Source organism: Malaya genurostris, chromosome 1 (assembly GCF_030247185.1).
Source record: "Malaya genurostris strain Urasoe2022 chromosome 1, Malgen_1.1, whole genome shotgun sequence".
NCBI lineage: Eukaryota > Metazoa > Arthropoda > Insecta > Diptera > Culicidae > Malaya > Malaya genurostris.
Window position 1 is genome coordinate 93,659,338 of NC_080570.1, and position 22,392 is coordinate 93,681,729.

Below are 22,392 nucleotides of genomic sequence, written 5' to 3' on the forward strand. Positions count from 1 at the left end.
ATTAATTTATTTGTTTTTAACTAATGTAGATAACATAGAACGACGAAAAATAGCTTAAAATCGCGGTGCACCTCGCCACCGTTTAAAACGGTTATCAACGTATTAAGAAAAGAAAAACTTGTTTTAACCCACTTATTGGTGTAATGTTGCCTTTCTCATATTATACCATTCGACTCAGTTCGTCTTATCTCATACCATTCGGCTCAGTTCGTCGAGTACGCAAAATGTGTGTGTGTGTGTGTGTGTGTGTGTGTGTGTGTGTGTGTGTGTGTGTGTGCGCATATGTGTGTATGTTACGTTTTTTGCACTAACTTTTCTCGGAGATGGCTAAACCGATTTTCACAAACTTAGATTCAAACGAAAGGTCTTGTGGTCGCATACAAGATTCCTGAATATGTGTTCCAACTTGTTGCATAGATGGCGCGACCGATTTTCACAGACTTAGGTTCAAAGTATGATTAATATGAGAAAGGCATCATTACACTACTAGATGGATTAATACAGGTTTTTTGGGTATAAACTACCATAACCTTTTCAATTTGTAAACAGTTATGACAAGTTAATATAGATTTAAATGTAGCTAAAATGCTCGCTATACAAATTTGAACAAAGCACGCTGTGTGATAGACGGTGATGTTTGCTTCTTCCGTGCAAGCACTTCAACCGATGCGTAACGGTTTTGCATCATTTTGTATGATAGTTTGAAAGTTTTGATACTCATCGCCCTATAGTTTCGGAATCGGAAGTCGGATCGGGATGAAATTGCACATTATATTTTAGGACAATGAAAGCTTTAATTTGAATCATGATTTGTGGAAATTGGTTTGACCGTTGCACCGCAGTTTTTGTAGCTTTTCTTCACTATTACCGGTGCGTTCGGAAGCAGATACCGCGGACTAGTAGTCCCAAAGTAGATTTATATATAAACTAGCAAGGTCTGCAAACCATCAATGTCAGATGTACGAATCCGTGAATAAAATCTACAGAAATTAAAATATTCCTACGGATGTCTACGGAAATTTGTATTTTCATTCGGAAAACTACAGAAACGACCAGAAAAAAAATTATTACTTGCTTTGCACCACTGAAGTTTCCAAGGAGAATATCAATCTACGGAAATGAAACTTCAACTATCTGGCATCGCAGCTGCCAAAATTTGCAGCAACTATCTTTCAATTTCATGAGAAATTTTTTTAAAGTGATGGAGATTTATCACTTTAAAAAAATTTCTCATGAAATTGAAAGATTTTCGCTTTTCGCGCAGTAATACCAAAACCGGAAGTCTGATCTGGATCAACTTTTCGGGGAAATTTCAAAACCTTATTATTTGCATCTTTGTTTACATTTTAGTTTGTAAAAATTGGTTGAGAAACTTCCAAGAAAAATTAATGCACAATTTCTGGTAGATTTTCACATATTGGGCCTATAAGACCTTTCGTTCGAATCTAAGCTTGTGAAAATCGGTCATGCCATTTTTGAGAAAAGTGAGTGACAATTTTTCGCACGAATTTCATCTTTATCCGTTTTCCGGTTCCGGAAATGTGCAAATCTATGTTAAAATGCGCACTTATTTTTCTCGTGATCTTCTTAACCGATTTTCAAAAACTAGGATGCAAATAAAAGCTCTTGAAATTCTGAAAAAAAGTACTTGAAAAGTTAATTTAGATTCGACTTTCCGTTCCGGTATTACAGAAAGATAAGTGAAAAATTTCATTTTCATGAGTATTTTTTCACAAGTGGTGGCAAAACGAAGTGAAATTTTTTATGAAACTCACTTTGGGGCTACTAGTACCCGGTTTCCGGTTCCGCAAGCACCGACACTAATGAAGTAAAGCTCCAAAAACGGAACTCACTTTGCTTTCACAGCAACTGTTAAACCGATTTTCTCTAATCTTGATTCAAACTGAAGCTATCATTGTCTTAAAAGATACTGTGCGTTTTCATCCCGACTTTACTTGTACCCTCTTGTTAGTATTGCACGCCGTCAATTGGAGCGATGATGCAAAAAGGGTTAAATTCTTATAAATTTGGTTCAAAACTGTTTTAATTTGTATGCTATATTTGTCGGCCATACCGGTTCCCAGTTTCCGATTCCAGAAATACCAAAAATGATGGTCAAAAACTCTAACACGAGACTCACTCAATTTTCTCAGAGACGATTTGATCGATTTCCACAAACTTAAACTCAAATGAAAGTTCCTATAGTCTTATAGGTTGCTGTAGAATACCATAACAACGTAATTATAAAACATTCCTTGCGCAATTCGGAGATTTGAAGTTTGCCATGACTTCTTATGTCAACCTGGTTCCTTGAATCGTTTGCAAATTTGGAAAACCCTGATATAAATTCACTAGACGAGTTGAAATTTCCTAATATATTATATAACGAGTTGAAATTTCTTAATAATTATATAATTATATAATTATCTAATTTCAACTCGTCTGGTGAATTTATATTAGGCTTTCCCCAATTTGCAAATGATTCAAGGATCCAGGTAGGTATTCCCAAAATTGTGATATTGCTGTGAAAGTTTTTATTTCGTTTTCTTCACGGGAGAATATACCGTTTTCAACTAAAATATTAATAAAATTACAATCAATACATTGTTCGATCACGAATATTTTAGATTTTTTTCTTCACATATGAAACAATTTCAATTATTTTGAAAATACTCTAGGCGTATTTGGAATACGGTGAATAATTTTGGTAAGTTGGGTTCATCTTTGAGGATTTGTCAATTATTATTTCTTCAAGGAAACGCAATTGATCACGGTTTGAGGTGTGGCATACTTTGCCCAATAAATAAAATTTAATTATAAAAATAATTCAAATTTAACATTAATCTTATACCTATGAATAACAATCACGATGTCAAACTTATTCATCGACTGTGCCAAGTGTGGTAAAGTACTGATCAAAATTAATTAGTCTCAACTGTGAACTTAATCTTCGCATGAATCAAAAAATCTGGAATTAGTTGCAAAAATGTGTAGTGTAAAACTGTCAGCTTTTTCAATCTATGTCTTATATAAAAAAAATTTAAGATAGCTTTTATGTATCTAGGAAAACTATAAATTTTTTTGTCACGTGTTTCTAAGCCACACGCTGCATGAAAAACAACGCAATTAATGTATCGAAGTAGAAGAACACGTGTTAAAAAGCACACTTATGTGCCTGGAAACAAGACCATGGCTTTAGTTTTGCAAGAGATGTTTTACTCCACAATAACTGCATGTGTGGGACGTAGTTCGTACGACCTGATGTCATCTAATTTTTCACTAGTCGCAACACCAGTAAAGCAAAATAACCTTGGACGGCTCTAAAAATAATTTGAAAATTGGACTGGAAGTATTGGGGATCTGTTTGATACACATAAAGTTCAAAGCTATTAGAGTGGTAGCAGTAGTTAGAAAATTTGTTCCGAAATAAAACTAAAATACTCTGATCGATTTGAATTGTTCCTTATTGTTAATTTTTCACAACATTTTTTATAAAACGGTGAATATTGGGAAAAATAATTTTGAAGTGTTAAGAGCATAGGGTAAATGTACCACAATTGATCTAATATACGAAAACCATTAGTGAGAATGAGATCTGCTTTACTTTAAGGCTCTGTTCGACAGATTTACTTTAAGGCAAAGATGAAAATAAGTACATTCGCTTCGAGTTTTCGCGTCACTGTAACAGCAGTAATGCACCATTTTCGAACTATTTTTTATGCGATATTGCTTCTTAGAGCTGAAGCAAAGTTATTGTATCCGATTTTATCACGATTCGTTGAGTAATCAACCAAACAATATGGGTACTCTACTATCGAGATGATTATTGGTATAATATTCCTAGTTTATTAAATCTACCAACTGACTTATGAAATAATTCAAGAATTTTAAAATTATAATCGAACAATTAAAATTTGATTATCTCTTCAAATAACAGATATCATATATTCATTGTGATCAATTAAAAAACAGTTGATTTAATGCTCCATTCTTAAATTGGTCTGAAGATAAAGTAGTATAAAGGGCCCAACCCGAGTAAAACGTCCACTACCTGTTGAAAATATTCTGTTTTTTTTTTAATATTTCTTATATGTAACAGGTACTCTATCTTTTCGTGGGACCTTCCTGCTATGCTGGTGTAGTAATTAGCGTCTGCTGCGAAATATAAATATTCTGAGCAAAATCTTTGAGCAATTTTTCGATCAAAATTGTTAATGTTGCTCTTAGTGATTATCTAAGCAAATTTTGGATTAAAATATAGTTTTACAAATGCAATAATTTAATCAACCAATTGATTTCGATCAAAACAAATATTTTATTTTATGATGATACTAACAGGTAGGTACAAATTGAATAGAAGATTTACAGATTTACATATTTTTAACTTGAAAAATATAGATTTAAATGGATGGATCAAAGCTGGTAGTGTTTTCTTCTTCCGTACCAGCACGTATTGACGCGTACCTGTTTTCCAACGTCATTTTGAAAGACGATTTGACCGTTGCTGAGAAATCGAAATAAGTTCTGTTTTTGGAGCATTACTTCACTATTGTCGGTGCTTTCGGAAGCGAAAACCTGACACTAGTAGTTCCAAATAGTTTTATATATTCACTAACTAACAAGGCCTGCCATCTAGATGAATTTACCAGCAAGTTTTATAAAAATTCGCACATCGTTTTGCCATCACTTGTAAAAAAATACTCATGAAAATGAAAATTTTTCATCTATCGCACTTTAATACCGGAACCGGAAGTCGGATCTGGATGAACGTTTCCGGTAAATTTTATAGGAATTTCAAGACCTCTTATTTTCATCTTAGATTGTCAAAATAGGTTGAGAAATTTGAAGTGAGTGTGTATTTTATCATAGATTTGCACATACCTTGTAATTCTGGTACAGGAAGTCATATAAAGATGAAATTTAATAGCAAGCTATGGAACCATAAGACCTTTCGTTTCAATCTAAGCTTGTGAAAATCGCTGAGAAAAGTAACTGACAAAAGTCGGTTTTCATAGTGATTGCATAGCCTTTCTACATGAGAAAGGCAAAAATATTAAAATAGATCGAACAAAAATCATCCGGGCAAACCTTCAGAGTAGAATTGTTTTCGTAAATACCGACAAATAAGTTTGTTAACACGATAATGAAAATATTTAATAAAATCATCAAGCTTTTCGCCTTACCAATGCAAATCCAAAAGATTTAAGCATTGGATGAAACAGTGAATTCGACTGGTGTAATCAAACTGAATTACGATCCACTTTTTCCCGCAGAAATACGAAGAAATATTTACTCTACTGAATATGCCCGATTTTCCACAGATGTGCTTAATAGGTGTAGTTATGCTGCTCAGAAGAACTTTACAACTAATTTTCAACAAAGGGTATTACTGCAGTTCGTCAACGTTGATCTTTAATCTATTAATCCATTATTGTACCGACATTAGTTACCCAAATATTTTATCGAACGAGCCTTCGTAATTATATTCTATTATATTTTTGCCTTTCTCATATAGGAAAGTTTTGCAATCACTGTGAAAACTAATTTATGAACCGAACGTCATATACCATTCGACTCAGTTAATCAAGTACGCAAAATGTCTGTATGTGTATGTGTATAGATTTATGTAACATTTTTTCACTCACTTTACTCGATGATGACTGAACCGATTTTCATGAACTTAGATTCAAATTAAAAGTCTTGTAGCTCTATGCAAAGCTCCGAAATTTTGTTCGAATCCGACTTCCGGTTCCGGAATTACAGGTTCTATAAAATTCCAATTTATAATTACTTTCTTACTCTTCACAGAGATGGCGTGACCGATTTCAACAAACTTTAGGTTGGAAGGTTTTATGGTCCCATACAAAACTTCCAAATTTCATCCGGATCCAATTTCCGGTTCCGTAATTATAGGGTGAAGTATGTTAAGAATTTTATATCGTCACTAATAGCGGCTAAGCAGAAAAAACCGTGAAAAATCTCGAAATACTGCAACTACGGAAGCACCGGAAATAGTGAGCATATATTCCAAAATTTATCTCACACACTTTTCTCACCAATGGTTTTCACCGGTTTTCACAAATTTGTTCAAATATATATATATATATATATATATATATATATATATATATATATATATATATATATATATATATATATATATATATATATATATATATATATATATATATATATATATATATATATATATATATATATATATATATATACTGTCACTAAAAACGGTTAAGAAAAAATGTAAGATAATTTCTAAACTTGCCACAAAACTATTCCAGTCGGTAGTCATTGTTAATAGACAGCCAAACAGATTAATTTCAGCTTTCCTGGTTCCCGGTTTTCGATTAACGACCAAATATTGTAGCCATAGACTCAAAAATGGAGAACCCTTCGATCATAAAATTTTGCGATTTTTGCGATAGTTGATTTAACTAATTTCTTCTTAATTCAACCAATATGGTTTTTGATTTGCATATTTGATTTGCTGAAAAATATGTTGTTTTGAATGCTGTCAAATGCCGGAAACAATAATCGCAGTGCAAAATCAACAACTTTTTTAGTTGAAATCTGTTCGCGTCGCTTCAAAATGTCAATAAAAACAACATCGATGGTTAAAGCGTTTGGTGAAATTGTGTTCATTTGATTTGAGAAATGTATGATTCCATAACAAGTGTTTATCTAACAGCGGTGTTGTGATAAAATTAACCTTGTTTAAGATGAAAAAATTTGGTGACAAATTAGAGAATGTTAATGAATAATCATCTCGTAATCTTTCAGGTATGCGCAAAAATTTTATGCTTCAAATTCGATCATTGATTTACTTCCAGCAGACTGTTTTACTTCCAGCTGCTTGATACCGATGATGATGTTCATGCATTAGCAATAAAACGCTATTTGAAATGAATTGAATTTATTAAAGTAACAGGAGTGAAGGGTTTCAATCACACAGAACGCGCTGCGATTGAATGGCGCGTTTGAATTGCCATCGCAAAATTCCAATTCCCAGCAGTTGATGCACCCAAGCTCATATAAATTGACTAAAATTATCAGTGCATAACTTTAGTTCAACCGTTTGAAGGCATCATCTTTCAGTACTCATTTTAGGTAAATTTAATAATTTCGCTAATTTACTCGCCCCTCCGGGCACTTTTTCTGATTAAAAACGTTTTTCTACATCAATCATTTCCAATCGAATCAGAAGTATTTTTTTAGAATTTAGATTTTTACTGATCTCGACTTGACATGATCATGATCATGCAAAAATCAAAATCACTTAGAGATCAGATCAGTTCTGATTTCGTAATGATAATTTATTCCTTGGTTAAGATCACTAGAAGTGATCGGTGGTTTTCCCAGCCCTAATGATATTACATGTCAATATAAAATACTGTTTATATTTTAACAACGATATTTATTTCATGAATCTCAATATACCGAACTTATTTCAAATAGATCATGACGTGTATCAGTAAGTATATTTTGATTATTTTCGCAAATCAATAACATTGTTCGAGTTGATTCAACTATTTGCAATGTCTAAAACAAATAAAACCGATTTATTTTTCAACTAACAGAATTTTGTGTCAATAACTACACCAGTTATTTCAACTAAAATATTTGTTGAAATTGAAAGGTATGTGTCTTCACTAATTGACAGATTTTTTTTTCAAGCAGTTAAATTAGTTGTTTCAACCATCGTTTCTGCTAATCGAAAAACAAAAATGACAGTTTAGTTAAAACAACAATCGATTAGTTATACCAAATTTTAACCAATCGAATTCAGAAAATCAACTAATATTCTGGTTGAAATGGGATCGTGGATGGTTCCGTGCAGTCACTTTTCTCGAACCGACTTCAGTAATACCGGCTCCCGGTTTCGGAAGTACCTGCAATAGTAGAGCTCACTCCGTTTCCTCAGAAATTGCCTAACCGACCTCAGTACTGTTTCACTCTGTAAGTTATACTAATTTATGGACAAACCTTTTTGTTTTCCAAGAATCAAAGAAAATTATTTCGAAGAATACCACGGATTTATACATGCGAATATGAGAGATCTGATAAAGGCATTTTTACACCACTAGGTGGATTAAAACAGATTTTTGAATAATTTGCGCTTGCTAACGTTCCCGGTAACCTAATGCCACATAATGATAGCATACGCTAATCTATAAGCGTTTCAGACTATTAAGGCTACTTAAATGCCACTTGATCGAAATATACAACATTGGCTTTGCTGTAAGTGTGCATTCAATATTCTTATAATTGATCGATGTATAACAGCTTTCAGTTTACTATTATATTATTTATTCTTCTTCTCCAAACGTTAATGTTAATGTCAGTAACGTTCTAATAAAGCAAATGATCTGTAAAATCCAATATAACTGCCAACATTTCTGGTTAAATGATTCGAGTTGTTACCAACATTATAAATCATTATCACTTTTCTTACAGACACTCTAATTTAAACCAATATATAGGGTAACAGAGGTATTTTGGCCCGCTTTAGGATCGATTTTATTTTGGCCCACTTTGTAAAAATATCCACCAAATGTCTTTGAAAAATCCTTCCGCAATAGGTAATTTAATGTGATTAGCTTCAAACTGATGCAACATGGGTTACCTAAGATCGATTGAATCCATATAGTTTGTTAGGTGGGCCAAAATATATGAAGTGGCCAAAATACCTCTGTTACCCTAATTCAAACACACATGATTTTTACTTTGTTACTCACTGCTGTGAATCAATCTGAAATTTTATTTGTTGTAAATCGTTTATTAATCAGAAATTTTATTGTACACGAATACGTGCAATTAAAACAAAAAATTCTGTTTTGCCAAAAGTAGAATAAATATGTACTTATCACCTCGGGGAAAGACCAAGCCGTTCAACCGAGGCTAAATAAACCTAACACATGGATCAATAAGTCCCGAGACCAAAGCAGAGATGGCGCTCGTAGTAAACCAGTAACCACGTCTTTCTAGAGTACTAATCTTTGCTTGAAACGGGTCAAAATTTTAAGTCGATCCGACCAGAAACAGCTGAGTTATCGAGGTTGGAGTAAAGTCGTTTTGTAATTTGTTTAAAAAATGGAAAAAACCGAGTTTCGTGTTTTGATAAAACATTGTTTTTTAATGGGTAAAAACACCGTGCAAGCGAAACAATGGATTGAAAAATGTTATCCGGACTCTTGTCCATCAAAAGCAACGATTTGTCGGTGGTTCGTCGAGTTTAAACGTGGTCGTACCGACACAAATGACGCGGAACGCTCGGGTAGACCTGTGGAAGCCGTTACACCGGAAAATGTGAGTGAAGTGACAAAAATTATAATGAAAGATCGTAAAGTGAAGCTCCGTGAGATTGCTGAGATGACACAGATATCATATGGAAGTGTATTTACTATCCTTCATGAAAAATTGAACATGAAAAAGGTTTTTTCCAAGTGGGTGCCGCGATTGCTTTCGATGGAACAAAAACAGCAACGATTCACCCTGCCACAAGTCGATGAAAACAATGGCGAAATTGAACGAATTGGGCTTTGATCTGCTTCCCCACCCCCCATACTCGCCAGATTTAGCCCCCAGTGACTACTGGCTCTTTGCTGATCTTAAAAAAATGCTCCAGGGAAAAAGATTTGGCTCAAATGAGGAGGTCATCGCTGAAACTGAAGCTTATTTTGAAGCGAAAGATAATTTTTTTTATAAACATGGTATTGTAAAATTGGAAAAACGTTGGAACAATTGTATCACCCTAAAAGATGATTATGTTGATGAATAAAAAAAAATTTGCAAAAAAAATGTTGTTTCCATTGTTAGTCTCGGGACTTATTGATCCATGTGGTATAAATAAATTTAAATCTTACTAGTAGAGTTGCCATGTTATTTTTCCGATTGATCAATTTTATATCAACGAATGGACATAAAATCGGATAAATTATCGTTGCTTCGGCTCTAAGAAGCGATACCACAGAAAAAGTAATTCGAAAATGATGCAATACTGCTGTTATGGCGACGCGAATAGTCCTAGCGAATGCACCTATTTTCGTCAATTAGTCGAAAACAGACAGAAGATCTCTTCTAGTTAATGGTTTTAACTTTTTTCTATAAATATAGAAAAAGTGTAAAATTCACTCAAATTTCAGAAGATACTTCCAATGCTGAATCTCATATACCAATCGATTTAACTAGACGAACTAAGTAAATGTCCGCGTGTGTGTATGTCTGTTGTTAATAAAGAGGTCGAAATCGCAGAGATGACTGGATAGATTTCGATCAAGCTAAAGTTATGTCGGAATTTTCAGATTTTTAAATAATGTATGTACGCGGAATTCTGGGGTAAAATGTGCAAAAAATGTACTAAGTACTAACTTTTCTCAGAGATGACTGAACCGATTTTTACAATCTCCGTTTCAAACGAGAGGTCTTACGATCCCATAGAAAATTCTTGCATTTTCTTTTGGATCCGACGTCCTGTATTTCACTCACTTTTCTCAGTGATGGTTTGCCCGATTTTCACAAATTTCAGGTTAAAATGAAAAGAAAAGGGTGTTGAAAATGGTATACCACCACTTAAAGGGGCGAAACAAAAAACGTAAAAAATTTGTAACACCACAAGAGAAAGTCATCATTACAACACTAAGTGTATTAAAACTATTGAAGTTGACATGAATGAAAGTAATAACCATATATATCGATTCGAATACTTTGCTATTTTACTTTTGCTTTAAATGACAAACCGGAGGAGAGCATTCTAATAAATTATTTATTCTTGAAATAATTCACTTCCATTTGTATGGTATTGAACTAGCACATATTGAAATTTATTTCTTACTTAGAGAACAGAACGAAAAGTTTGCACGTATATCACGAAACATCATCATTATTAACGTTCACAACATGACCAATTTTCAATGCACAGTATGTTAAAGATAACTTCATACTGGCCAAACAGCATCAACACATAATTGAAATTTGCTATAATAACATTGATGTCAACCATTCGGATCACACTGAACACATGAATTTCATTAAAATGTATTGATTCAGATTGAACACTTGAATGAGTTGCTTACTTAGAAAAATTTAGATGGTAATTTAAAAGAAATGGATTCTACTTTGTTCTACTGGAATGTCGCTGCAGGAAACGCGTGTAAATATAGGGCACCGATCTTAGTTGCTCTGAGCGTACTGCGTGCGCGGAAATCTATTGTTTGAATAATTTATCAATTAGCTAACCGCTTCGAACTGGTCGCTTTCAATGATTCCATTTATTTTTGTCGGAGAGCATCAGTGAGTTGAACACATCTAGTCCGATTGTTTCAATAACAATGGAATGCCCTTTCAGAAAAGTCTATCAAAATTTCAACCAAGGTAAATTGAAATATAATGTATGTAACAACAATATTATTAGAAGTTCAAATAGAATATTACTGTATGTTACAAACAAAATTTTTTCACTGCTTGTACAATTGCAACTATTTTTTAATTTTAATTCTTCGACTAATTTAAATTTAATAACACAATTTGCCTTTAATTTATTTTCCTCTTCTGCTCGAGTGTATGAACCAAGCAGCTGTATTGTCGTGTTGTTTGTTGTGTTCATCATTCCACTTACTCTTTCCCAGATAGAATATAATGCTTACTGCCTGTAGTTTAACTTGAACGCGTTTTAAACGATGCATACATATGTATTCCATATATCGACTGCGGTTTTATTTTCCATTAGAATAGCAATACAGAGCGAGACGCTCATCAATGGCAAAAGCTGAGAAGGAAAATAAAAATGAACTATAGCGCAAACACACGCAACAGGGTTTGGCTATCATCACAGCCAGATGATGTTCGGCTGTGATGACGGCGGTCGTTTTGAAAATCGATTACAATTCCGCGATTCCGAACATCGATTGGCAAAGATTTGATGAAAAGGGGAAAATGGCAAAGGTTTGACGTATGCCTGACCTTTAAAATTACGTTTACCGGCAATAACATAGCGGGCAGTCACTGGACCTCCCAAGCATAGTTCCGATTCAATTCTTTTAACAGTGCAGCTAAAATTAGCTGCACCTTGAATATAAATTAACATTTCCAGCAACATTCACTCGCTAAGCGTAAAATATGAAGTATAAAATTTAATTGTTTCCATTTCACTGACATGGTCTGCCACTTTTTAATTGTCATTACTTTTTTCTCTCAATTCAGGAAAAGTTTCCAATTTTCAGTAAATCAATTGATGATCAAAACATCAGTAAACATTTCTGATTCCGAAGAGAATTGTTTATGTTAAATTGATTTATTTTCTCTCTCTCTCTCTCTCTACCGATCATTCAACAAATCAATCTTCTATTGAATATTCAGCTGTTTGAAAGTCAGTAAAATACCACCGACCGATTTTCTGTAAAAATGGGGTGAGATTTTTTTCAACGAAAGATGGAGTACTGAAATTCAGAACAGTCTACGTGATTTATCAACGTTTTGGTTATTTATGTACAAACTGACACCTTAATATATTTTGTAGAACATGATATTTCGTGTGCATGCTGATTTAGACACATGTTTCTTGAACACGTAATTTTGTAAAATATTGTGAAAAACTTACGTAACCTTGTCTCAACGTTGTGATTGTTTTGGTTTAATCGCAAGTTATAACAATTCAATGGAAAAATAGGGATTAAAGCCTTACTTCTTTTAAAATTCATCGTTGATCGAATGAATGAAAATTTTCTCACCAAAAGATATTTAAGAGCTTCTCATGATATTCGTACAGTGCAACTGTCATTAAATTGTCTAGGGGAGGTGGGTTTAATGTAATGGGTAAGAACATCGCCTTTCACGCAGCCTACTTAGGTTCAATTATCAACCCGCCGCACAAGTTTTTCTGGACCGGGAGGCGAATAACCATAAAGTTAAAACCGTCATAATCGAAATAAAAACAATCGTGAAATAGAATAGTCACAATTATGGCAATCTGGGGATCGTAATATACAACACCTCAAACGAAATTTGGGTTTCATAAGTACTAAATGATTTTTAGAAAATGTTTGATCATTGCTTCAGAAGTACCCGATATCTAAAATTTCTAAATAAATCCATCTTGAGACCCAATGAATTGAAGACGATTCTTTTGGAATGCTCGATCTTTGAAATCGAGTGAAAATGAATTTTATAATTTTCTCAAAGTTCACAAAATTCATATTGCCATTGTGACAGAAACTTTTCTTAAACCAAATGTCAAATTGAAAAGTAATCCACATTATGTGGTTCATCGATTTGACAGGTTTACTGGAATGGGTGGTGGAGTTGCCATTTTTGTCCAACGGCAAATTAAACGTCGAATTTTACCTTCTTTCAATACTAAAGTTATTGAAAGCTTGGGAATCGAAGTTGAAACCATTCATGGAATTCATTTCATCGCTGGAGCATATTTGCTATTCCAATGCACCGGCGAACAATTAAATTTCTTTAAAGGCGATTTGCAAAAACTCACAAGATATCGATCGAAATTTCGTAATAGGGGACTTAAATGCTAAGCATGTCCAGTGGAATTGTAGGCAGTAATGGTAAAATACTTCATAATCAACTCTCAGCCGGTTACTTCACAGTTCTTAATCCCAGTAATCCGACTTGTTTCTCTTCCGTGAAAACCCCGTCTACAATTGATCTGGTTCTAACAGAATCACATTTGTAGTAAACCGATTACACATGCTGACTTTGACTCAGATCATCTTCCTGTAACATTCAGACTTTACAACGAAGCTATAATTAATCCAATTAGTTCTATATTCAACTATCATAGAGCTAATTGGTTGGATTACAGATCTCACATTGAAAATCATGTGGATCATGAAACTATTTCAGAAAATTCTGCGAAAAAGCTCAAAAACTTGCTCAGTAGTTCGAGAGTGTACACAATTTTAATTTGAACGTTGTGAGTCCTATTGAAAATGAAGTCTCACTGAAATATGATCATATTTCAACTCAAGTGTTATCACAAGATGACATTATTGAGACGAATTTTGATGAAATTAAATCAATTATTAGGAAATTTAAAAACATGAAGGCTCCTGGTAATGATGGAATTTTTAATATTCCTATTAAAAATCTTCCCGATATTGCCTTGAGACTCCTGGTTAAAATTTTCAACAAGTGTTTTTCATTAGCTTACTTCCCAAAATGATGGAAAAACGCTAAAGTTATTCCTATCCTCAAACCTGATAAAAAACCCAGCAGAAACATCAAGTTATCGACCAATTAGCTTACTTTCTTCTATCAGTATACTTTTTGAAAAAATTATCTTGTTGAGAATGATGTCTCATATAAATGAGAATTCAATTTTTTTACCAGAGCAGTTTGGATTTCCTCATGAACATTCAACTACTCATCAACTTGTAAGAGTTACGAACATGATAAAATCAAATAAATCTTCTGGGTTATCTACTGGAGTTGCTCTTCTAAACATAGAAAAAGCATTCGACAGTGTTTGACACAAAGGATTAATAAAAGGTGATTTTTTTGAGGTTAGGATTTTCATGCATTAGTATTTGCTCAGATTTTTTGAGGTTATGATTTTCATGCATTATTATTTGCTCAGTATGCTTTGACATTTCATCATGAATAGACTTACTAACGAATGTGAATGAAGCCCGAAAGTGAATGGGCCCTAGAAAAGTTGGCAGAAAATCCGCTTTTTTATCGACAAATTTTGTTCAGCGATGAGGCTCATTTCTGGTTGAATGGCTACGTAAATAAGCAAAATTGCCGCATTTGGAGTGAAGAGCAACCAGAAGCCGTTCAAGAACTGCCCATGCATCCCGAAAAATGCACTGTTTGGTGTGGTTTGTACGCTGGTGGAATCATTGGACCGTATTTTTTCAAAGATGCTGTTGGACGCAACGTTACAGTGAATGGCGATCGCTATCGTTCGATGCTAACAAACTTTTTGTTGCCAAAAATGGAAGAACTGAACTTGGTTGACATGTGGTTTCAACAAGATGGCGCTACATGCCACACAGCTCGCGATTCTATGGCCATTTTGAGGGAAAACTTCGGAGAACAATTCATCTCAAGAAATGGACCGGTAAGTTGGCCACCAAGATCATGCGATTTGACGCCTTTAGACTATTTTTTGTGGGGCTACGTCAAGTCTAAAGTCTACAGAAATAAGCCAGTAACTATTCCAGCTTTGGAAGACAACATTTCCGAAGAAATTCGGGCTATTCCGGCCGAAATGCTCGAAAAAGTTGCCCAAAATTGGACTTTCCGAATGGACCACCTAAGACGCAGCCGCGGTCAACATTTAAATGAAATTATCTTCAAAAAGTAAATGTCATGTACCAATCTAACGTTTAAAATAAAGAACCGATGAGATTTTGCAAATTTTATGCGTTTTATTGTTTAAAAAAGTTCCCAAGCTCTTAAAAAATCACCCTGTAGTAAAAAGTGTCTGATTTCCAGTTTCCTATTTATTTGATCAAAATGATTCAAAATTATTTAATTGATCGTACTCTTCAGGTTAGCTATCAGAATTGTAAATCTGAATTGCCGTACGAGCCGGTGTTCCGCAGGGTTCGAGCGTAGCTCCAATCTTGTATAATATTTTCACTTCTGATCTTCCAAATCTACCCGTTGGTTGTCAGAAATCGCTATTCTGTGACGACACAAGTCTGTTAACTACAGGTAGAAATCTAAGAGTGATCTGCAGTCGCCTACAAAAAAGTTTAAATATTTTCAGTAATTATCTGTCAAAATGGAAAATTAAACCAAATGCAGCAAAAACGCAATTAATTATCTTTCCTCATAAGCCAAGAGCTTCTTTTCTTAAATCAAACAATAAACACATTCTCAAATTGAATGGCTTGGAATTGACATGGTCTGATCAAGCTAAATACTTAGGTTTAACGTATGACAAAAAACTCACTTTCAAGGATCACATTGAAGGAATCCAGGCAAAGTGTAATAAATATATTAAATGTTTATATCCTCTTATAAACAGAAATTTTAAGCTCTGTCTAAAAAACAAATTTTCGGACCAGCCATGCTTTATGCAGTACCAATTTAGTCAAGTTGTTGTTTCACCAGGAAGAAAACGCTTCAAAGGATTCAGAATAAAATTTTGAAAATGATTTTGAAGCGTCCTCCCTGGTTTAGTACAAATGAGTTACACAGACTCACAAATATAGAACCATTAGATGTAATGTCACATAATATTATAAGCAAATTCCGACAAAAATCGATGCAATCTTCAATTGAATCGATTCGCTCTCTGTATTAGTTAGTAAGTTAGTATATAAGTTCCTTTTCCCCATTACACAATACAAGTAGGCTTAGAATTTTCCCTACACAAAAATCTCAGAATGGCGGAAGCAAATGATGTCCTCATGGTAACAACCATATCATATATATGAGGTCTGTTCAAAAAGTTCCCGGAATTTTTTAATTGCGCGCGTCTGGAGAGTCCGGTGGTCAATTTTTTTTATTGTGTTGGTACATATGTCCCCCTAGCGGCTGGTGTAGACGTGTTTTTTTGAGCCCGGCGATTTTTGTTAGTTTAAACAATGGAAGAATTGAAGAGTCAAAGAATTTGTATTAAATTTTGCGTGAAAAATGAAATAAAGTGTAACCAAGTGTGCGAAATGTTACAGAGAGCCTACGGTGAGTCTGCTATGAAAAAACAAGTGTTTACGAGTGGTATAAGCGTTTCCAAGATGGCCGCGAAGACGTTGAAGACGACGAACGCTCCGGTCGACCCAGCACGTCAATAATCGATGAAAATGTGGGAAAAGTGGAAAAAATGATTATGGATGATCGCCGAATCACTATTAGAGAAGTTGCTGATGAAGTTGGCATATCAGTTGGCTCATGCCATCATATTTTTTCAAATGTTTTGGGCATGAAACGAGTGGCATCAAAATTCGTTCCAAAACTGCTGAATTTTGATCATAACGACAAACGCATTACCATCGCTCAGGAGCTGTTAAACGACGTCAACGACGATTCAAATTTACTTGAAAGGGTCATAACTGGTGAAGAAACATGGGTGTACGGTTATGATGTCGAAACAAAAGCACAATCGTCCACGTTGAAGAGATAAAGGCAGAATCGTTGAGAGTGCTACAGAGCATTACAAAAAGTGACTATCAGGGGTGTTTCGAAGACTGGAAAAAACGCTGGCATAAGTGTATTATATCTAGGGGGGATTACTTTGAAGGGGACCATATAGATGTAGACGAATAAATAAATATTTTTTTTTTTAGTAAAATGAGAATTCCGGGTACTTTTTGAACAGACCTCGTATAATAGGGCTGAAAAGTCACCACTTGTGGCTGAACACCCAATTTAAATCTTAATAATTTAATTTTAACTCATATTCCAATAAATAGTTATTTAAAAAAACTGGGATTCTTTACATGAATTATATCAAATATCTCTTTGACAACCCAGGAATTAATGAATTTGGCGCATTTATATGTTCTAAATATACACTCTTAGAAAAAAAACAAAATTTAAACTTGACATAAATTCAAGCATGCCGTAGTTTCTTCGGTAATAACACAATATTACATCTACTAACATGTAAACATAATGCAAAACTCGGCAGTTCATTATTCAATGAACAGATATGAGCTGCGGTTCAGTCGAGTAACCGATGTGCTTGTGGTTTAATGTTTCTCGGTTCAAGTCGCGCTGCTGCTATCGATCTTTTGTTTTTTATTTCATTCGAATTCGAGACATATAATTTCCAAATCACACAATTTTACATGTTCTTGAGTATAAATTTGAACGAAATACGACGCTCCATTTATGTGCATCTTATGAAATGTAAACAAACTGGATAACCACTAAATGATGTGAACATAAATTTTTGGTATGTGTTGATGTAAACTTTAACTAAATTAACTGTGAAGTTAGTGATATGATTTATTTTCACATGCTTTGAATTGTGTGTATGTATCAACCACAAAAAGTTATACGATTCAATCATGCGAACTAAAACCAAAAAAACTTGTAGGAGGTAATGTTAGAGACATAACCGCGATATTGACGTAGGACTGCTTTCGACTAGGGGCAGATCACTTTAAAAAGGCACATTCGTTTTCGTACATTGTTTTACTAATAAATCATCAATTTCAAGTAAAATCTCATTACCTCCTTGCAAAATGCTTTGGGTTCTGAGAAGTGCACAAAACTAATCAAACTATTCTAGATTTGCACGAAACTGATAATTTTTACGTTCGATTTGCATATTTGTTCCTTAGATAACATTTAAGGCCATTAGAATGGCAGAATCTGTATAATATTTCCCATCGTTGTCCTCTTTTCGTTTTCTTTTTCTCCAATGTAAACAAGCATCGCTAGGATGATGCAATTTTAGTTAAGAACTTTCTTTTTACGTGATTTCGTTTGTAACTTTTTTTCATAAATGTCATAAAGGTCTTATAGTCTCATAGGTGTCTGTTAAATTGTAGCTTGGTCCAAACTTCGATTCTTGTATTACAGTCGTTCGTAATTATGATGCGAAAAACGTAAAACTATTCCAATATATAGGTGTTGTCAGTTGACATCCTTGGAAACTTCTTTCCATAACCTTTCCGATTTATTAAAATAGAATTAGTCTCAATTTCTCATATTAAGGGCATATTCAGGAGTGTTTTAGTGCTAAATGCATAATTTAAGTCAGTTTTAAAATTTACCACTAGAATTTATAACAAAATAAACTGGCAGCCGCAGCAGCGTTTTATCTGTGTTTCAAATATAGAAAAAATAGAACGGCAGCGTATACCAGTTGTAAATTTGACAGTGGAACTGTTCGAATAAATAAAACTAAAACGGCTTACTAGGGATACATATGCATCTGGCAGCTGCTGAATCTGCTCTAACGATTATGAGTAAAAGGTGGATAGGTGGATTAAGACAGGAAGGGGCGAAACCAAGCATTTTTTTTAATCATTGCTACTTTGATCATTCAATAAATCGTTCCGGGTAATCTTGAATGGTATTCTGAAGAAATGTCATAAATGAGCGATTCTAGAAACTCACAGAAGAAACGGTAACAATATCATGGCCTACTTGCTTCGATTTAGATAAAACTATGTACATATCTTTAGCATGGCAAACCATTTGTTTTCACGGATTGAGATAAATAGGGTAACAGAGGTATTTTGGCCACTTCATATATTTTGGCTCACCTAACAAACTATATGGATTCAATCGATCTTAGGTAACCCATGTTGCATCAGTTTGAAGCTAATCACATTAAATTACCTATTGAGGAAGGATTTTTCAAAGATATTAAAACATTTGGTGGATATTTTTACAAAGTGGGCCAAAATAAAATCAATCCTAAAGCGGGCCAAAATACCTCTGTTACCCTATGTGCATAAAATATAATAAAAAGAATTTGTTATATCTTTATTTATCCAACTATTGCTTCAACACATATTAAATTGTGCATCAGCGCGTGGTTTTGTATTTTGCAGAACTTGAACCACGATTCTGTACTTTCGTCAAGATCTCAATGTTGTCTGAAAATAGGAGAGTAAAGATACTGCGGAGTGGGAAAAAGAAAACAATAAGCTGCTGCTGAACAGAATGCAGAACTACTCGAGTTGGTTTTCATAATTGAACGGTCTTTTATTTCGGTTGATCCCTGTGTTATTAGCAACACTTAGCAACAGATTATTTGAAGATACGCTGTGTATCTCATTGATCAGGTGTGACGAAATAATCAAATCGTAACGACGACAATCATGGTGTTGTAAAATACTCATTCAAATCTGAACTGCTAGTCAATCTCCAACACTGTGGTATCGACGTGAGTCAATGGGACATAGGCAATACATAGCGTACTGTGAGGTGGCAGCAGAGTGCAGCGTTGAAATTTAATGGGAAATAAATGAGTGTGAATATGTGTGTATTTAACACAGTATCGAATGAATCCATGATCATATAACGATGTGCAACTGCCAGATAAAATGTATTATCATTGTTCGACCCAAATTACTGCTTTATTTTAGTTTTCTTCCGTACGAAATATTATCTGTACCTTCCAAAACAATCTTGCTATGTCCGATCACAAACAATTCAACCCAAGACCGTACGTACACATCCTTGTGAGTTTATGCTCACAAATCACTGTGCAACATAAGCACACATTCTCTCTACTTCTCCGTTGTGAGATTGATCCAATTCCTGTTGCCGTTTCACTGATTTACGTCACAAATCTAAACATCGACATCCTTTTCACTTTTTTAAGTACTGCTTCATAAACAAAGATCGTGAGTTATTCCACAGCGATGGTACAAAATACGGTCGACAAATGGATAACCTCTCCGTGAGGGCCAACCAAATCGATCCAAGAGCTATCCTAAGCACAGAGGGAACCCTTATTACACTGCCGAATTTACAGTACGGAGCACTAATCGCATCCTTCGTCTTTGTTACCACTCTAATAACTGAGAGCGATCGGGCATCGGAATGTTACTAGATAGATGGAAACACTCTTTGCAACAGTTCTGTCCTGGTCAGACCTGGCACTGATGCCTAACTTGATGCTCATTATACAGTCTACCATACTGGTTCATCCCTTCGTTAACTTACACATATACACGCGATTTATTATTATTAGAACATACTTTTCATTCCACCGAAATCGGTTTCGTTAACGATTTCTTACGAGAACACACACGAGCGAAAATTTCCCCCAAGTTTTCCATAGTCCAGTGACAAAATTTATTCGACCACAGATCGAAGCCGTACCTCAAATAAATTTGGTAAATGTTAGTTCATTTTCGACACATTAATCAGTGGTGCCCCTAGTCATAGCGAATTTTACTGCACTGCCAATCGACACTTGCCCAGAGACGACACTAGTATACTCAATAATCATTCTGTTTGTGCAGAAAATTATCGCTCAAAATATTCACTTTCCATGGAAGTAAGTTTTCTATTGCTGTACCAACAAACAATTTCTGCGCTCGCGGGCCTATGCTCTTCTATTCTCAAAAATATTGAACATTTTCAACACTCTCATCAACTCACCACTCTCTGAATTTGGACCTAACAATCCTCAAAACGAATCGGAAAAATACACTGACGTCTAGTGCATAATCCAGCTGTACAACATTGCTGGGAGTCCGCTACAAGCGACGAATTCGAGAATAAACAGGACATAGTCGCAAAAGTCGTGTATATAAAAATGCTCTCTTAGATACCACTGTCTCCTCGATTCTCTTCACTCACGATTAGAGCACCGAATCATATCAACAACCCAACAGTTTGATAAAATGAGGGGAGTGAAAGCAATATCATCTGTTGACTTTGTTAACTGAATGTTAACGATGGGGTTGTCCCATAAAATATTTTGTCCTTTAGTAAAAACCGCGGAGGCGCATTATCGATTATCGGCGTACTTTGCGACATCAAAGCATTTTTTATTCATTTAGTGATGTAATGATGTCCTTGTTATACTACTCATATTATCATTAATATTATTTTGGTATATATTCTTCAAAAACCTGTTCATTGAAGAGAAACAGAAAAATTTGTTCGGGCGCATAACATACAAATCTAAATAGTTTTGAGCCAATATTAGAATTTTTTCCCGGTCTTGGCAGCGTTGCTCTAAATAACGATTTGAAATTCTGAACACAATTTGGCTCTAATTCCATTTTGCAGTCTTTGACCACTATTTCATTTATCCCTTTACATCAACTCACGTATACCACGCCGAAAAACCTGTTTATCTTTCGAAACGATCCAGTCAAAAAATCATTTTTCCACATCTTCATAACTAGCGCTGCTCAGCAAGTGCGAGAATTATTGATGAAAACAAATAACAGTCGAATAAAAAGATATCTGTGAAAATGACTTTCCAATGTCTCGTGGAGCACACAGCAAAAAATTATGAAATTTATATGTGACATAATATAACATATGACTCAATTAATGAGAACGTCATTCGTAGAATGATTGAATTTTGCATGATTGATTCAAATATGTGTCATATATACGCATCCTTTCCAACAGGTGTGCAAACTTACTTGCCAGAATGCATTAAACATGTGTTAAATCAAGTTGAAAAATCAGTCGTTTTTGACGCTTTGACGTAAATTTACACGATTTTTTCTAGGTGTGGATTCTAGTCGTTTAACGAAAAATTATTGATTTAACTTCAAGAATCCTGATCCCACCAAATGCACAGCATCGTCGATGTCGATTTTCTTGGGTCTGCGCACCAAAATTTTACTTTCCATTATCATTCTGCTCATGAGGAACCCCGAGTAGCACTGTAACTTACTGATAACAAAAGACAATAAAACTTATACTGCATTATGGTCGCAATAAGTTCCAACGTATCTTTTCGATAACCTCAAGGTAAAAGAG

General features: G+C 34.4%; 1 protein-coding gene across 1 annotated transcript in view; it reads right to left on the reverse strand.

The window, feature by feature from the left end:
* LOC131425091 (cAMP-specific 3',5'-cyclic phosphodiesterase) overlaps positions 1 to 20,936 on the reverse strand; it is a 111,113-nt gene extending 90,177 nt beyond the window's left edge. Inside the window, exon 1 of the mRNA XM_058586676.1 lies at positions 20,054 to 20,936. The gene's annotated coding sequence lies outside the window, so the exon portion shown is untranslated. The remainder of the gene's footprint in view (positions 1 to 20,053) is intronic.
* Positions 20,937 to 22,392: the final 1,456 nt, after the last annotated feature.